The following is a 19,146-nucleotide window of genomic DNA, read 5'->3' as shown; positions in this document are numbered from 1 at the left end:
CGGAATGCCACACGCGCCGGCCACCGGGGAAGCCCACCTCGCCGCGATCTCGACCCCCAAATTTCCCTGCCTGTCGCCGCCGGACGTGCCCAGATCGGGCCGGTGAAGCCGGCGGCGGCCGGTTATGTTTTTCCGGCGATTCTCGCCGTTTCCGACCAAAACAGTCCGACCCATACCTCTATCCCATCATTTTTGACCCCTCTGAGTCCATTTCCAGGGTTAGATTGCCCAAAATCCCCACCGTTTGAAAGATCCCTCAAGTTTAAATCCAGCCGAAGCTTTCCGGCCAAATTCCGGCCACCTCCGGTGGAATTGGGGTCGATGGGGACCGGATTTGTAATCCTCGTCGCTCAAGCTTCGATTCGGTATATTATTCGCCTATTTTTGATAACGTTTGTGTTTGACCCCCCGGATACCGGGTATTATTTATCCGATTAAAATATTAATTTATTTGACTGTGTGTGAATTGTGTTTTAGGAGCACGAGTGAGTCATGGAATTGATCCCATGGTGGATCATGGTTTGATTGCGTGCTCCAGGTGAGTGACCCACCTTCAAATTAATTTTGGGAATTTAAATTTGTGATTATTGTGTGTGGTCTGAATATTTGGAATTTAATTTCTACGTGCCAAATATTTATTTGATTTATTGTGGAATTATTGGTGAATTTATTGGATTTAAGAAAATGTGCATTTTACAAATTTATGCCATGTGGAATTATTTTATGGTTTCGAGAATTTTGAAATTCTGGTGGTTTTCACATTAAATTGGGCATGATTTGATTTTCAAATATTTCAAGGAAAATATTTGTTTATGTTGGTGACTTCAATTTTTATAAAATATACCCATGAAATATGATGAGATTTAATTATTATATTTCGAGAATTATTTATGCTATTGGGAAAATGTGAATATTTGAATTGGTGGATTTGAAAATCATGGAATTTATGGTGTTGATTATAAAGAAATTGTGGAGAATTTCCGGGATCAAGCGGATGGAATATACCCGCTATGTTTATGCAAAATGTGAGTTTTGATTTATAAATTAAATATGTGGATTTTATGATTTTTAGATGCACCGTGCACGTACTGGTGTTCTGTTTATATGTGATATGGTTAGTGTGCACACGGTTGTGATTAGCACGCAGGTGGGTGTGAATAGCGCACAGGTGATATTATGAGGTTGTCCTGTGGTTGCCATCGGATGAGGGTAGGCCACCCCCCATGGCCGGGACACCAGGTTAGCAGCGGCGCAGTGGGACGCCATGCGACCGTATGCCGGTTTCTTTTTATAACCTCCTGTCTGGCGGTACCTTGGGACGCTGGGTACTGTTGGCGCCACTGGTATATAGTGGGTGCATCAAATGATTTTCAGAACTGTGTTTTAAAAATAAAATGTTTTGAAACTGTATTAGAATTAAAAATATAATTATTACTGTTTCTGGTATTTATTTGGTGTCTTGGTTTTCGGGGAATACGAATAAATGGTTTTGTGAAAAGGTTTTAAAAGGGGAACTTTTCCAACTGAGAGAATTGTAAGGGTTTTGAGAGAAATTATTATTTCCAATTTATTATTATTTATCTACTTATTACCGTGGTATTATATTGTATAGTAGATAGGGTCATTCACTGAGATGATTAGCATCTCACACTCTTAAATTTCGTTCCCCTAGGTCCAGGTTGGAGACGTTGATTGTCCGGGGCGAACCCAACGTCTCAGTTCGTTGCCGAAGGTTCAAGAAGTTTTTCTTCCCCTTTTCCTCTCGAACTTGTATTGCTTCTTTATCTGTCATTTTATAAATTCCACATTTATCTATATAATGCTCTGTATACTGTATTGGACATGTAGTTTGTATTTATGCACTGGGTTGCTGCTGTTATTATTTTGAAGTGCTGAACTTTGTGGAATCAATTTGTAGTAATGTGGGAGGAATAAGGGGATGAATTTTTTAAGTGTGTTTTCAGTGCAGGTAATTTTTGGTTAGTCCTACCCTTAGGGGAGGTGCTGGCGGATTTTCCGTTGGAAGGTTCGGTGGTATTTCCCTTGGATCAGGGCTTGTTTAGGGTTCCGGGGAAGGAATTCTGGACGGGTCCTGACATTTCAAACCCCAAAGAGTACAAATTTATTTATTATAATTTATTGCAGTTTACTTATATTTGGGGTATTTCTTTATTTATTTGTTGTTTATTAAATTATTTGGTCCCTTGGTTTTCGGGAAGTACGAATATCGGGTTTTGTGAAAATGTTTTAAAAGGGGAACATTTCCAACGGAGTGAATAGTGAGGGTTTTGAGAGAAATTGTTACCTCAATTGTTTATTTATTTATTTATTTAATTGTTCGGTATTGATTAATTAAATCTCTTTATTTGGTATATTATTAATATTAAAGGTGTACAGTAGATAGGGTCACTCACTGAGATGATTAGCATCTTAAGTTTTTAAATTCCGTTCCCCTAGGTCCAGGTTGGGAAACGTTGATTGTCCGGGGCGAGCCAAACGTCTCAGTTCGTTGCCAAAAGTCCAAGAAGTATTTCTTCCCTTTTTCTCTCCATCCTGTATTACTTCTTTATCTGTCATTTTATTAATTCCACATTTAATTGTATAATGCTCTGTATACTGTATTGGACGTGTAGTTGTTATTATTGCATTGAGTTGCTGTTATCTTTTGAAGTGCTGAAATTTGTGGAATCAATTTGTAGTATTGTGGGAGGAATAAGGGGATGTTTATAGAAGTGTGTTTTCAATGCAGGTAATTTTTGGTTAGTCCTACCCTTAGGGGAGGTGCTGCCGAATTTTCCGTTGGAAGGTTCGGTAGTATTTCCCTAGGATCAGGGCTTGTCCAGGGTTCCGAGGAAGAATCTTGGACGGGTCCTGACAGTGGGCAGACTAGATTCATTTTACATCAAAACTGGATGCTTGTGCAAGATCTGACAACTTTTGTTCACCACTCAAAACCTGCAAGAAACACCCATCTTTGATGAGAAATGGATGAATTTCAAAGGGCGAGAAAATAAAATGTCAGGAGGGGAGAAACTCCAATGGCAATCTCATCTTCTCTAAATTGAGTAATCAGTAAAATCCAATGAATGAATTTTAACGCTTTCTCACCTGACCGTTTATCACTCATGTTGGGAAACCTTCAATTCCAGCATCTGCGCATGCCTTTAAAATTTTGGTTCCTTTCTTATAACCATCAGGGAAGCATTCAACATAATTCAACAGTTTAGCCGCCTCACTTCCAAACATCTGCATTCAATGTCACCATGCAACTACCATAATGTAGCAAGTAATTCATTTTTTGAAAACAAAACGCACAAGAGATGACTGTGAATATAGTTACCAATTTTTCAATTGTATTAACCTCATGGTTCAAATCAGCTTCTAAAACAAAAGTTACAGAGCGCAGAGTTACCTGTTTTTGTTCTAGGTACTGTGAACACCAGAAAGCCCCATACATTTTAGCACCAATTGATTGCAGATGCTTTGCAAGAGAAAGAGCAAAAGGACTTGATGGTGATGTTATCTCAGTCGTAAAATATGGCAATTCAATTTTAGACAGGCTGACCAAGAAATGAAACAAAGGAAATAAGTCACTGAAAATGTCTTATACATTATAACCATATTTAAAATTATAATTTTAAACATTAATGACAGCATAACAATCACCAATTTTCTCTAATCTGTCAGCATTCTTGTACAGTTTACATTTCTATTATCTATGATGTTTTATTTCAGTTGAAATTTATAAAACTCTTTAAAATAAAAAATTGGATTCTTGACATCTTAGGATTAGGGAAACAAGAAAAGCAATGTTATGAGTGGACAGAGTTGAATAGCCTGCCATTATGCTAGCTTCAAGTCACACTGTAACACCCCGTCCCAAATCGCACCGGAATCCGTGCACGTTGACCGAGGTTGACTGTTGACCATTGACCGAAGGGGTCAAAAGTTGACTTTTTGACCCGATAGGAATTTCGAGTTGAACAGAGTACCGTGGCGAAGTGCACAATGCCACGAGTTCGTAGACTGGTAGCACGTCGAAAACGGAGCTACGTTTTGAAAGTTATGAGCAAAACAAGTTGCGGTCCAAACTGTCCAAGGGGTACCCGAGTTGACTTTTTCTTGATATGTAATTTTGAGTTGACTCTTGTATGGTTGTAAAGTACTCGTCGATACGAGTTCACAGACTAGCGGCACGCTTAAAACGGACATCCGGTTAAAAAGTTATGGACGTTTGAAGTTTGCCCGATACCGTAATATTTTAATGTTTTTGAGTCGGTGAACAGTGAAACACCACGTGTCAGCTTCTGATTGGTCCACGTGGCATGAACAGTGTCACACAGGGGTTTTTATTGGATAAAATTCTCGGGGAAGAGAGAGAAAGAGAGAGAGGAGAGAGAAAGAGAGAGAGAGTCCGCCGGCCGCCGGACTTTTTCAACTTTTCCGGCCAATCTACAGTACACGCACCGGCCAGAAAGTTTCCCTTCCCCATTTCCGGCAAAACCTCCACATTTCACGGCGATCGGCCTCCGGACGCGCCCGGATCGGACATCCGAAGATCGGCGGTGAGTTTTTCCCTCCACCACCGGCCACCGCCGATCGAGCCACTTCCGGCCATTTTCTGGCCACACGGGCCATACACCCTTCATCCTCTCCTCAAGTCCGGCCGACCCATCAAAAATCACGGCCATCGGACCACCGACGAGCCGGGATCGGAGCGTTTTCCGGCGAGGGGCCGGAAAACTTCAAACCGTGATTTCTCCACCGTCCGGCCTCCGTTTTGCTCACCGCCGGTCCCGTTGGATTGCTCTCCTCACGATCTACAAGTCTACAAAATTTCATGACCAACGGCCACCGCACGCGCCGCCACCGGCGACGGTTGCCGGTGACCGCGGCGGCTCGCCGGAAAATACTGTTCCGGCGAGTACCTAGTTTTCCGACCGGCTCCAGTCCGCTGTGTTCGACCTCCTGAACCCGAATCTGGCATCCGTTTTCGCCAATTCGCGACGGTTTAGGAGAATTGCAGAGCCGAAACCCGAAAAGCTTTCCGGCGAGATTCCGACCCCGTCGAGTCCGATCACCGGAAAGTAAGACCGAATCCGTGATACTCATCACGCGAGTTTCGATTCGGTATATAACTCACAACCTTTAGGTATCGTTTGGTGTTCGCTCCTCGGGTACCCATTTGGGAATTATCCGAATAAAATATTAATATTTTTGGTTGGTACACTGTGGTTGTGTAGGTGCGCGTACGAGTGGTGGAGTTGATCCCGAGGAGGATCTTAGTTGATTTGCGTGCTCAAGGTGAGTGACCCACCTTCAAAAATTATTTTGGACAATTAATTATGTTTATGTGGTATTTAAATTGATATTTAAATTATGCTCATGTGGTGTGATTTAATTATAAATTATATTGTGGTTTAATTTATTATGCATGAGCAAGGTGTATTTCGGCAGTATTTGTACGTGGTTTTCAGTATTAATTTTTCGGGCATAATTGGGTTAAATATTTTATGAAAATATTTGTTTAAGTTGGTTGTTTAATTTTATAAATTATGCCCGCGATATTTTTATGGTTGCATCTCGTACTTCGAGAAAATTGTGGTTTGTTGGCTATCAGTGTTTCGTACCGGTTTATTTAATAAAAATATGTGGGATGGTAAGTTTGAGAATTTAATGTATTTCCCACAGTAATTTTGGAAAAAGGTACGGTTGGTTATTAATGTTTATTTTTAGACGCACTCATACAGTATTGGTGTTCTGGTGTATGGTGTATGGACACGTGGTAGCGCGCGGTTATTATGTGGTTTAGCGCGTGGTTATTACTTCACCTGTGAGTTGCCATTGGACCGTGGGCAGGCAAGATTATTGTTGTGCACAGCCGCCCCCCTCCTTGGCCGGGTTGATGGTTTTAGCAGCGGTACTGTCGGGACGCCGAAGTGACCGTTGCAGGTTTCTCTCTTTAACCCCCCCGCCAGTCGGTGCTCGGGACGCTGGGTATCGGAGGGCATCACCGGTATATGGTGTGGTGCGTCGGTGTAAATTGCAAATAATGTTTTAAACCCCAAAGGTGTTCAAAATTATTTATTATAATTTATTACATTTTAATTATATATATTTGGGGTATGTATTTATTTAATTATTGTTTATCAAATGGTTTAATCCCTTGGTTTTCGGGAGGTATGTACATCGGGTTTTGTGAAAAGGTTTTAAAAATGGAACATTTCAAACGAAGCGATTGGTAAGAGTTTTGAGGGAAATTATTATTTTTCCAACAGTTATTATTATTATATATTTATTAATTGTTGGCATTCGTTCTATTCCTTAATTGTTATTAATATTATTTTATTATTACTAAAGGTGTTCAGTAGTTAGGGTCACTCACGGAGATGATTAGCATCTCACACTCTTAAATTCCGTTCCCTTAGGTGCAAGTGGTGGTAGACGTTCTTCCGGAGCGAACCAAGTTTTCCGCTGCAATTGTGTTTCGAGAAGTACTCCTGTACTCTTTTATTTCAGTGTATTATTTCTTTCAGCCTTGTTGTATTTCTGTTGTTTAGCACTTCTTAAAGCTCTGTATACTATTGGGATATTTATGTTTAATTATGCACTGGACTGTTGTTGTTTTTGAGAAGTGCTGAAATTTGTGGAACAAATTGTAGTTTGCGGGAGGAATAAGGGGATGAGTATAGAAGTGTGTTTTCAGTGCAGGTAATTTGTGGTAAGTAAATCCCTTAGGGGAGGCTCTGTCGGATTTTCCATTGGAGGGTCCGGTAGGGTTTCGCTAGGATCAGGGCTTGTCTAGGGTTCCGGGAAAGGAATTCTGGACGGGTCCTGACACACACCCTGATGAATAAAGTAACTAAACCCCTATATTGCAGATTCAAATAGAAAAAAATCACTGAGTAGAGAGAGAGAGAGAGTAATTACCTTGAAAGCACACGTTGTGAAGAGCTATATGATGAATTGAGAGCAAGAACCACCAAACTAGCTATAAACAGCTGTAAACCCACCACTTTTTGTATCTGTTGCAACCCAAAATCCTATAATACAAACATCAAAGGAGTACATAGTTATTTTTACTACAACATAAACGCTTTGTTTTGTAAGTTTTTGGTATATACAAAGATAAGAAAATATGAATACACCGAACAAATAGTTTACCTTTTGAGTGATGAAAAATAAGCTGAATGATAGGAGAGCAGATAATAAAGAGTAAGAGCATGACGCTCCCGTAAATTTAGTGCTTAAAATGTATAGGAAATACGCACTTGAAGCAGCCATGGAGGTCGTAAATTAATGCTATTCCTCAGGGGTGATTGTGGCGTCTACGCTTTGAAATTTATTGAATACAAGAGTAGTGAGGAGAATCCTTCATTTGGCCCGCAGGACATTATGTTTTTTAGAAAAAAATATGTTGTTGATTTGTACTTTAATAAACTTTCAATGTAGATCGTATGTTTAATGTTATGACACTCTATACTAATGTTATCTTAATATGCTGAACCTATCATTAGTAATGATAACCGTTGAAAAAAAAAAAAAAAAAAAGAGAAAAGAAGACCCTCGGTTGTGATAAAAATTAAAGCAAAGATGATTACTGATGGTGCTTCGATAATTCCCGATTCACCATCGGTAATTACCGAAATGCTTTCGGTAATATGAATTAACAATTTTTTTTTCCTCCAAATACTCAGCTAATGGAGTGTTTCCGGCAACAACATGCAAATTATACATTCATCAATGCCCCCAAACATCAAAACCCCAAATGTTCCGAAAACGTTCTCCAATTGGAAAAAATATTTAATTACCGTAGGTTTCATGGGGAATTACCGAAGGTCTACAGTCATCGTATTTGTTTGGCCAATTTGCAAACTTTTTAAGCAATTTTGGGATTTTATCTCATTACGATCATTTCAGAATCCATATTTTGCATATTTTTGCATTTAACACACGTAAGGGGACCTGTGGGGCCCAAAAAATTGGTAAAATGTGATTACCATAGGGGTTTCGGTAATTACCGACGAAACCTATGGTAATTTTTCCAGAGGGTATATGTTGGTTACCGAAGGTTTCATCGGTAATTACCGAAGGTCTACAGTCATCGTATTTTTTTAGCCAATTTGAGAACTTTTTCAGAGATTTTGGGGTTTTCCCTCCTTAGGATAATTTTAGAATCCATATTTTGCATGTTTTTGCATTTAACACACATTATGGGACTTGTAGGGGCCATAACATTGGTAAAATGTGATTACCACTGGGATTTCGGTAATTACCGATAAAACCTACGGTAATTTTTCCAGAGGGTATATGTTGAGTACCGAAGGTTTCATCCGCAATTACCGAAAGTCTACAGTCATCGTATATTTTTGGCCAATTTGCGAACTTTTTAAGCAATTTTGGGATTTTTCCTCCTTAGGATAATTTTAGAATCCATATTTTGCATGCTTTTGCACTTAACACACGTAAGGGGACTTGTGGGGCCAAAAAATTGGTAAAATGTGATTACCATAGGGGTTTCGGTAATTACCGATGACACCTACGGTAATTTTTCTAGAGAGTATATGTTGGTTACCGAAGGTTTCATCGGGAATTACCAAAGGTCTACGGTAATCGTATTTTTTTGGCCAAATTAAGAACTTTTTAAGCAATTTTGGGGTTTTCTCTCATTACGATCATTTGATAATCCATATGTTGCATGTTTTTTCATTTAACACATGTAAGGGGACTTATGGGGCCCAAAAAATTGGTAAAATGTGATTACCATAAGGGTTTCGGTAATTACCGACGAAACCTACGGTAATTTTTGAAGCAAAAACAAATTGAACGTTTTCATTTTTTAATGCTGTTTGATCTCTTACTTTGTCAGAATTTATAATAAATAATGCTACATTTAGCATGTTATTGGTTGGAACACACATGATTGAAGTTGTCGGATGGAATTGTGGTGATTCTTTTACGACGGTGTACCAATGTCAATTACCAACGATGCATCGGTCATTACCATTGGGCAGTAATATCATCCGTGCAATAGTAAGAAACATACAAACAACTAAACCAAAAACTGAACACGGAATGATATGTTATCAAAACAATACGATAGATGAATTTGACAACAAAAGAACACATAAAACCAACATCTATTATGCCAAAACACATGTTAGTGGTTGAGCTACTAATTGCATTCCCTACTACATTGCATAACACATGAATACCGCATAACATGCCCCCATTGGCTTAATATAGCGTAGAGCAATTTATGGTCCTTCAGTTGAATGGTGCTGTTGGTTGGTAGTGCGATCAAGAGGTACGGCGGCCGAGCATGATCGGCTGCTGTGACCAATCTGTTTGCATCCCCTGCATCTATATTGAAGATGCTCCTCTCCTTGAGATTGAATCCTCTTCTTTCTTGGTCTTCCTGACTGCTTGCCAATCTTAGGTGGAAGTACAAGCTGGTTTATGACATCATCTCGAGCATGCCACTAACATTTATCTCCAAGTGGATATATGGTTTCCGAATATGCGTCACAGAGTGAGTCAACTTAGTAATGCACCGAGCAAAGGATATATGGAGAAATATGTCGATGCTTACATGCTTCAATTGCATGGACACAAGGAAATCCATCAATGTCGAATTCCTTGCATGAGCATGTCTTATTTTCTAAGTTGACTATTCCAACGAACATGCCATAGCCAACAATTTGAAACTTGTATAAGTTCAATGGAATAACACGTAAGCCTCTGCCATTATTTGAAACTTGCATGATATTTTCCAACCAATTAGTAACAAGAGTTTGCATTGCAGCTGCGTTATTTCGACGTTCATACCCCTTGTTGATTAATTCTTCAATCATGTCTGCAAACAAAACAGCTCAAAAACATTACAAACTCTAGTATTGCCCTTCCTCCTCATGATAATTATAGCAGACCATGCCTTCTAACGCAAGGAAAAAAAAACTGTTAAATTATAACAAGACCAATATAATATCAACCAATATAATATTAAACACAGTAATCACATAATAGAAGCATTAAAAGTTAACTAAAGACTATAACTATGGATATTTAGATATCATAAAACATCAACAGCAAGTAGACTTCTCATATAAAATATTTAATATGTCCCCAAGAAGATAATAATCATCAAATGCGGCTCCTACCATGGACCTACCAATAATCCAAAGTGAAAGAGCTTCATGATATCATAATATGCTGACAACACAAATACAATTGAGTGAATAATCTTCCACCAGTTCCTTTCACCCTAAAGAGAAAAAAGTTCATCCCACATAACAAATAGCAGGGAGGATTGAGCATTTCTTAAAAATTAACAATGTTTTAGAACATGTGACAAATAAATTGCTTAATTTTTAAAATCCTAAAAACTAGTTATTAAGTGCACAGGAGAAAAAAGGTTCTTAGATAAAGGTGGAAATTCTGTGGTTTGGTAAAATAAAGTAGAAAGCTAAAGCATGGATATTAATTTGAACATTGTTATACAGATAATGAGGATCCATTAATAGTTCCAACCAAGTCAGAGATCAAAATGCCAACTCCCTGTGTGTAGAATGTACAAATATACAACAATGAAAGGAACTCAATGTTTACCTTAATTTGAAGGTCAGCAAATATGAACTGAACAAGAAGAATATAGGTAATAATACTATTGCACTACTTTGACCAATATAGGAACCAAATGAACCTCCAAAATTCAGAACATCTAAATTTTTTAGTCTGGCTAATGATGAAATGAGGAAAAGCAACATCTAAATTTTGAAGTGCATGTAAATGTTGATATCTATTTGTGCAATTTCAATTGGTTTACTCGTTTTTTCATATGAACACCTTATTTTACATTCATTATGATTTTGCCTGTTTTCTAATATCTTTTCTTGGCTTTTTTCCCCTTAATGTGTGTGTATTTGTCAATACAATAGATAATATAGTGGTGGCTAACTTCCAAAAAGCATAATTGATTGCAGCCAAACCGAGGAACTCATATAAAATGTCTTCCTTGCACAGCTCCCATAGTTTTCTATTATTACCATACGTTAACCTATCATTGCATCTTTTAACATGAAGTGCAGAGGGAAATGATTCCACAACATCATAACTGGAGTTTGAGTTAAATCAATAAATGAAAGCCCCAATGGACTGTTTAAATCAATAAACATGTATGAGAAATGACTAAATTAGAAGGGGATAAATACAAAAAATATCAACAAAGAAAATGGAGAACAATATTTGTGAAGTATCTCTTTGACACAAGAATAATTTACTTGAATAAAAGATATTAAAGTAATAATAATAATATAAATAAAAATAGAAAGAAAAATGCATGCTGATACAAAAAAATAAAGGAAAAACAAAGTGCATTTACATTGGATATTAAGTGTTATGAAGCGGTATGAATGCAAATACTTTAAATCGAAAAACTCATTCATAGAACTCAAAGAAAGGCACTGAAAACAATATCACTAAACAATTAACTTCGTAAACCATGATTAATGCTGCAGAATAACACTACCTGAGGAAAACTTAACTCGTAGAGCCCAAATCCAACTAAAGCTACCAAAGGAACAGCTAAAAGTGGACTCAAAAACTTGAAGAATAGATATAGAAAATCTAATTAACAACAGCTTCAGAATTCCAATTGTTTGTAGGACAAAACTATTTTGGAGAAAACATTAAAAGGCATCAGTGCAAACACTCAACAGCCTTAACAAATATTTGACAATAGTTTTTGTAGTCGAGTTCTATTACTTCTCCTGTTCCCCTTTAGAATGAGAAGCCAAATTTCAGAGCTTCAACTTTTTAGCTTCAACTTTCCTCACTTCCATTTTCTCACTCCACTTCCCAAGTACAACATATGTGTTAGACAAAATTACATATGTAGATATTGGCTTAGGATTTAAACTAAATATTTTCTTTGCTAGACAACATTATATAAGGTTAAGCACATTCAAACATAAGACCAGTTAACATTAAATAATTATCAACATCAAAAATTTAAGCTTTAAGAAAACATATAGTTTTAACAAGAATGAAATAGTAAGTGGGATGCTTATTGTTTATTTTTATCATTTCTATGTTCACTACCATTATTATGGTTCTTTTAGTCTTTGCTCACAATAAAAAAAACAAAAAAAAAAAAAAACAAGGAAATGACCTAAAATGGGGTTTGCAACCAAAAAATGAAATAGGAATAAAAAATTGTAAAGTCTTGAGAAAATGTTCCACCAATAAGTGGTGGGTTTTGAATTTTTAATCAAAAAGGTGATAGGGAAGTGTACCATAAACATTTATAGTGCCCTTGGGTGGTTCCTTATCAGACTTCTTCATCGTGGGATCAACACAGACAACAACATAAATTTTCTTGTATAGTTCTTCAAGGTTATCTGCTTAATTCCTTCTTCTATGTACTCATTAAAGGATTTCACTCAACCTTCCTGCTAATGTCAAAGAACTTGTATGAATATATACCACAATGATGCATATGATATTTTGTGCAGTAGCCAATTATAGTAGCTCGTGTAGGAACCTCGGAAGACAACGTATTGAGGTTATTTTTAATCACATAAAGTGCAATGCACCCATAACTCATTGGAAGAAACTTAAATTATCAATCAACAAAAAGGATGATCATCTTGACTTTTAAAATTAATATTATCAGACAATAGAAAAGCATGATTAAGTAAAAAAGGAAAAATAAAAGGTTCTTCAACAACTCAACTAGAAAAATGTATTCTGATGTGTTACTTCAAGACATTGCATCAAGCATTCTACTTGGCAGTCTTTGTCTTTGAAGAAACAAGTACATGCCTAGAATAGGGCAAAGAAATGAAAAAAGGTAAAACTAAATATTTAGAAATATTCAATCAGAATGAGGACACAAATTAAGCAACTCATACCTACCTAAATGCAGAGATGCAATATGTCAGGACCCGTCCAGAATTCCTTCCCGGAACCCTAGACAAGCCCTGATCCCAGGGAAATACTACCGAACCTTCCAACGGAAAATTCGGCAGCACCTCCCCTAAGGGTAGGACTTACCAAAAATTACCTGCACTGAAAACACACTTCTATAAACATCCCCTTATTCCTCCCACAATACTACAAATTGATTCCATAAATTTACAGCACTTCAAATAATAACAGCAGCAACCCAGTGCATAAATGATAACTACACGTCCAATACAGTATACAGAGCATTATACAGATAAGAAGTAATACAGGATGGAGAGGAAAAAGGGAAGAAATACTTCTTGGACTTTCGGCAACGAACTGAGACGTTGGGCTCGCCCCGGATAATCAACGTCTCCAACCTGGATGTAACACCCCGTCCCAAATCGCACCGGAATCCGTGCACGTTGACCGAGGTTGACCGTTGACCGTTGACCGAAGGGGGTCAAAAGTTGACTTTTTGACTCGGTGAGAATTTTGAGTTGACCAGGGTACCGTGGCGAAGTGCATGACGCCCTGAGTTCGTAGACTAGTAGCACGTCGAAAACGGAGCTACGGTTTGAAAGTTATGGGCAAAACAAGTTGAAGTGTAAACTGTCTAAAAGGTGCCGGGAGTTGACTTTTTCTTGTGATGTAATTGTGAGTTGACTCTTGTATGGTTGTAAAGTACTCGTCGATACGAGTTCATAGACTAGCGGCACGCTTAAATCGGACATGTGGTTAAAAAGTTATGGACGTTTGAAGTTTACCGGATACCGTATTATTTTAATGTTTTTGGGTCGTGAACAGTGAAATGCCACGTGTCAGCTTCTGAGTGGTCCACGTGGCATGAACAGTGTCATGCAGGGTTTTAATTTTGAAAAACTCTCGGGGAAGAGAGAGAAAGAGAGAGAAAGAGAGAGAGGAGAGAGAAAGAGAGAGAGAGGACCCGCCGGCCGCCGGTCATTTTCACGTTTTTCCGGCCTAGTTACTGTACACGCGCCGGCCAGCCAGATTGCCCACCTCATTTCCGGCAAAACCTCCAAATTTCACGGCGAACGGCCGCCGGACGCGCCCGGATCGGACGTCCGAAGTTTGGCGGCGATTTTTCCCCCTCCACCGCCGGCCACCGCGAATCGGCACTATTCTGGCCGATATACAGTACACGCGCCATACACCCAGCATCCTCTCCTCAAGTCCGGCCTACCCACCAAAAATCACGGCCATCGGACCACCGACGCGCCGGGATCGGAGCGTTTTCCGGCGAGGGGTCGAAAATCTTCAAACGGTGATTTCTCCGCCGTCCGACCTCCGTTTTGCTCACCGTCGGTCCCGTTGGATTGCTCTCCTCACGATCTACAAATCTGCAAAATTTCACAGCAAACGGCCACCGTCGGAAATTACTGTTCCGGCGACGGTTGCCGGTGACGTGGCGGCCCGCCGGAAATTACTGTTCCGGCGAGTACCCGAAAATTCCGGCCAGCTCCAGTCTGCAGTGTTCGACCTCCTGAACCCAAATCCGACTTCCGTTTCCACCAATTCGCGACGGTTTGGGAGAATTGCAGAGCCGAAACCCGAAAAGCTTCCCGATAAAATTCCGACCCCGTCGGGTACGATCATCGGAAATTAAGACCGGATCTGTGATTAGCATCACTCGAGCTTCGATTCGGTATATAATTCGTAAATTTTAGTTATCGTTTGTGTTTTGACCCCCCGGGTACCGGGTATTATTTACCCGAATAAAATATTAATTTATTTGACTGTCTGTGAATTTTGTTCTAGGAGCACCGGTGAGTCGTAGAATTGATCCCGTAGTGGATCATGGGTTAATTGCGTGCTCCAGGTGAGTGACCCACCTTCAAATTAATTTTGGGGAATTTAATTGATGAATATATTATGTGTGAATTAAATATTTGGAATTTAATTTCTATGTGCCAAATATTTATTGGATTTATTGTAGAATTATTTATGAATTTATTGGATTTAAGAAAATGCGAATTCTACAAATTTATGCCGTGTGGAATTATTTTATGGTTTTGAGGATTTTGAAATTGGTGTGGTTTTAATGGTAAATTGGGCACGATTTGATTTTCAAATATTTCAAGGAAAATATTTGGTTATGTTGGTGATTTCAATTTTTATGAAATATGCCCATAAAATATTATGGGATTTGATTATGATATTTCGAGAAATTATTTATGCTTCGAAAAAATGTGGATATTTGAATTGATGGATTTGGGAGTTGGTGGATTTGAAAATCATGGAATTTATGGTATGGATTATAAGGAAATTGTGGAGAATTTCCCGGTTCAAGCGGATGGATTATGCCCGCTATGCTTATGAAAAATGTGAAATTTGTTTTATGATTTAAATTTATGGATTTTATAATTTTTAGATGCACCGTGCACGTACTGGTGTTCTGATTATGTGATATGGTATATGTGATATGGTTAGTGTGCACACGGTTGTGATTAGCGCGCAGGTGGGTGTGATTAGCGCGCAGGTGATGTGATTAGCGCGCAGGTGGGTGTGAGTAGCGCGCGGTTGATATTATGAGGGTGTCCTGTGGATGCCATCGGAGAGGGCGGCCACCCCCCTTTGGCCGGGACACCAGGTTAGCAGCGGCGCTGTGGGACGCCACGCGACCGTATGCCGGTTTCTCTCTATAACCTCCTGTCTGGCGGTACCTTGGGACGCTGGGTACTGTTGGCGCCACTGGTATATAGTGGGTGCATCAAATGATTTTCAGAACTGTGTTTTAAAAATAAAATGTTTGGAAACTGAATTGGAATTAAAAATATAATTGTTACCGCTTCTGGTATTTAATTGATGTCTTGGTTTTCGGGGAATATGGATAAAGGGTTTTGTGAAATTGTTTTAAAAGGGGAACCTTTCCAACTGAGAGAATTGTAAGGGTTTTGAGAGAAAATATTATTTCCAAATAATTATTATTTATACTTATTACTGTGATATTATATGGTATAGTAGTAGGGTCGCTCACTGAGATGATTAGCATCTCACACTCTTAAATTTCGTTCCTCTAGGTACCAGGTTGTCGGTGTTCACTCGGAGCGGACTTGATCTTCCTCGCTGTTTTAGTTCGGCAGTACCCTGTTATTCTGTTATGGCAGTTGTAATATTTCTTTCACTCTTGTTGTATTTATTTTGCACTGGATTACTGTATTTATTTTTTTTTAAGTGCTGCAATTTGTGGAATCGATTTGTAGTACTGTGGGAGGAATAAGGGGATAATTTTAGAAGTGTGTTTTCAGTGCAGGGAATTTTGTGGTAAGTAAATCCCTTAGGGGAGGCTCTGCCAGATTTTCCGTTGGAAGGTTCGGTAGGGTTTCCCTGGGATCAGGGCTGTCTAGGGTTCCGGGGAAGGAATTCTGGACGGGTCCTGACATGGACCTAGGGGAACGGAATTTAAGAGCGTGAGATGCTAATCATCTCAGTGAGTGACCCTATCTACTGTACACCTTTAATATTAATAATATAAAAAAATAAAGGAATTTAATTAATCCATACCGAACAATTACATAAATAAATAAATAAACATTTGAAGGTAACAATTTCTCTCAAAACCCTCACTATTCACTCCGTTGGAAAAGTTTCCATTTTAAAACATTTTCACAAAACCCGATATTCGTACTTCCCGAAAACCAAGGGACCAAATAATTTAATAAACAACAAATAAATAATTAAATACCCCAAATATAAATAAACTGCAATAAATTATAATAAATAATTTGTACTCTTTGGGGTTTGAAATTTCTATCCGAAAAGTTTGTACTTGACGCACCACACCATATACCAGTGATAGCCTCCGATACCCAGCGTCCTGAGCACCGACTGGCGGGAAGATTAAAGAGAGAAACTTGCAAACAGCACTTCGGCGTCCCGACAGTACCGCTGCTGAAACCATCATCCCGGCCAAGGAGGGGGGCGGCTGTGTGCACTATATAAGACTTGCCTGCCCACGGTCCAATGGCAACTCACGGGTGAAATAATAATACTTGCGCGCTGAACCACATATACATATACCAGAACACCAATACTGTGTGAATGCGTCTAAAATAATTATTAAACCAACCGTATCGTTTTCCAAAATTACCGTGGGAGATATACCAAATTTTCTCACTTACCATCCCACATATTTTTATTTAACAAACCGGTACGAAAACATCGATAACAAATAAACCATACATTTTCTCGTAATACGAGATTCAACAATTGAAATACCGCAGGCATAATTTATAAAATTAAACCACCAACTTAAACAAATATTTTCATAAAATATTTAACCTAATTATGCCCGAAAAATAACAATTAAAACCATGTACGATTATTACTGAAAATACTTGCTCATGTGTAATAAATATCATTTAATCACCATAAAATAAGAATCAGGAATTTCTTAATGATCCCAAAATTCCATTTAGCACCAATGGGTAATTATATATATAAAATAATATTTTTCCCGATTATATTTAAAATACGCCACATGAGCACCAATTACAGATATCAATTTAACACCACATAAATACAATTAATTACCCCAAAAACATTTTCAAAGGTGGGTCACTCACCTGAAGCACGCAATTAAACCATGATCCACCATGGGATCAATTCCACGACTCACCGGTGCTCCTAGAACACAATTCACAGACAGTCAAATAAATTAATATTTTATTCGGGTAAATAATACCCGGTACCCAGGGGGTCAAACACAAACGTTATCCAAAATAGTCGAATAATATACCGAATCGAAGCTTGAGCGACGAGGATTACAAATCCGGTCTCCATCGACCCAATTCCGCCGGAGGTGGCCGGAATTTGGCCGGAAAGCTTCGGCCAGTTTTCAATTCCTCGTATCTCGCAAACCGCTTCGAATTTTTGAGATTGGAGGCCATATTTGGATCAGAGGGGTTGAAAATGGTGGAATATGGGTATGGGTAAGGCTGGGTTGGTCGGAAACGGCAAGAATCACGGGAAAATTTCAAGTCGTCGCTGCGGACTTCATCGGCCCGATCTGGGCGCGTCCGGCGGTGACTGACCGGGAAATTTAGTGGCTGAGGTCGCGAGTAGATGGGCTACACCGGTGGCCGGCGCGTGTGGCATTCCGGCGACTGAAATCCGACCAAGAGGTTGGTCAAACAGGGAGAGGGAGAGAGTCAAAGGAGAGAGAGAGGGAGAAAAATTCCTCTGGTTTTTTGACGGGCTAGGGGAAGAAGAAGGGAAGAAAAGGAAAAGCAAAGAGAGGTTGTTTTCCCACGTGGGGAAAAGAAAAGAAAAAGAAAAAGAAAAGAAAAAGGAAAAGAAAAAGAAAAAGAAAAAGGAAAATAAAAATAATTAAAAAAAATTAAATAATATTATTATTATTTAAAATAATAATAAAAAAAAATTGATATTACACATGGTTGACATGTGGCTTCTCAACATGGTGACACATGGTCACCTTCATTAAGTCACACGTGGCACATCGTTACACGTTCAAAAATAATATTAAAATAATACGGTGTTTGAAAAACTTTACAGGTCCATAACTTTCAAACCACATGTCCAAATCGGACGTGCCGCTAGTCTATGGACTCATATCGATGAACATTTTACAACCATGCATGAGTCAAAGCTCAAATTTGCATGAATAAAAAGTCAACTCCGGCACCCCTTAGACAGTTTGGACCTCAATTTGTTTTGCTCATAACTTCCAAACCGTAACTCCGTTTTCAACGTGCTACTAGTCTACGAACTCGTGTCAACGTGTACTTCGTAACGGTACCTCAGTCAACCTAGAATTCCAACCGGGTCAAAAAGTCAACTTTTGACCCATTCGATCAACGGTCAAAGTCAACAGTCAACCTCGATCGACGTGTAAAAATTCCGACATGGTTCGGGACGGGGTGTTACACAATAGGTCCTCCATATCCAAACATGTCAAAAAAGGGCTGCAAAATCAAGATATGCTTAAAAGATAAATTTCAACAAGTAAACATTAAGAAGATAGTGGACACAGGACATAACTTACAAACAAATTGTACTTCGAATATGGAGGAAGAAATGCACGTTAATAAATAACCAAGAGAAACAGAAAATAAGATAAAGTACATGTACAAAATAAGAGGTAGATTTCTCTTTATATTAGAATGAAACATACATGCACAAGCTACAAAAGTTAGTATTAGTTTTCACCATATAAATAAG

At 38.7% G+C, this 19,146-nt stretch overlaps 1 pseudogene; it reads right to left on the bottom strand.

Moving 5' to 3' along the window:
• Positions 1-2,892: 2,892 nt before the first annotated feature.
• On the bottom strand, positions 2,893-7,287 carry LOC125422865 (thiol-disulfide oxidoreductase LTO1-like; annotated as a pseudogene).
• Between the last annotated feature and the right edge of the window lie 11,859 nt (positions 7,288-19,146).

This window comes from Ziziphus jujuba, chromosome 5 (assembly GCF_031755915.1).
Source record: "Ziziphus jujuba cultivar Dongzao chromosome 5, ASM3175591v1".
NCBI classification, from domain to species: domain Eukaryota; kingdom Viridiplantae; phylum Streptophyta; class Magnoliopsida; order Rosales; family Rhamnaceae; genus Ziziphus; species Ziziphus jujuba.
This window is presented reverse-complemented; position numbering and strand designations above follow the sequence as displayed.